Raw genomic sequence first — 361 nt, 5'->3', positions numbered from 1 at the left:
AGCACAGAACACAGGGGGCACTGTGCATTTGTGAAATAAAATTAGACAAAGAACAGAGGATATTTATCCTTCTTTCCTATATGCAAACCATTTTGTCCAGTGGTTTTTTGTAAACATGCCTTTTGATGCGTAGAACAAAGGTCAGCTTCACCATGGAATGTATTTCCTCCACAATTTCCAGCCACTGACCAGCTCGAGGTGGGTCAGTTTTGAGCCAGGAGGACCGTGTGATAACCTTTTTGCATGCAATCATTAAAATTTGAAAGTCCTCTTTTGGAATCGCCTCTCTCAGACGTAGTCCCAGCAAAAAGATCTTAGGGTCTTTGGGGATGCCATAACACATTATTCTCCCAGTAACTTG

This window comes from Telmatherina bonti (genome assembly GCF_933228915.1).
Source record: "Telmatherina bonti genome assembly, chromosome: 19".
Taxonomy (NCBI): Eukaryota; Metazoa; Chordata; class Actinopteri; order Atheriniformes; family Telmatherinidae; genus Telmatherina; species Telmatherina bonti.
Note: the sequence above shows the minus strand (reverse complement) of the source record.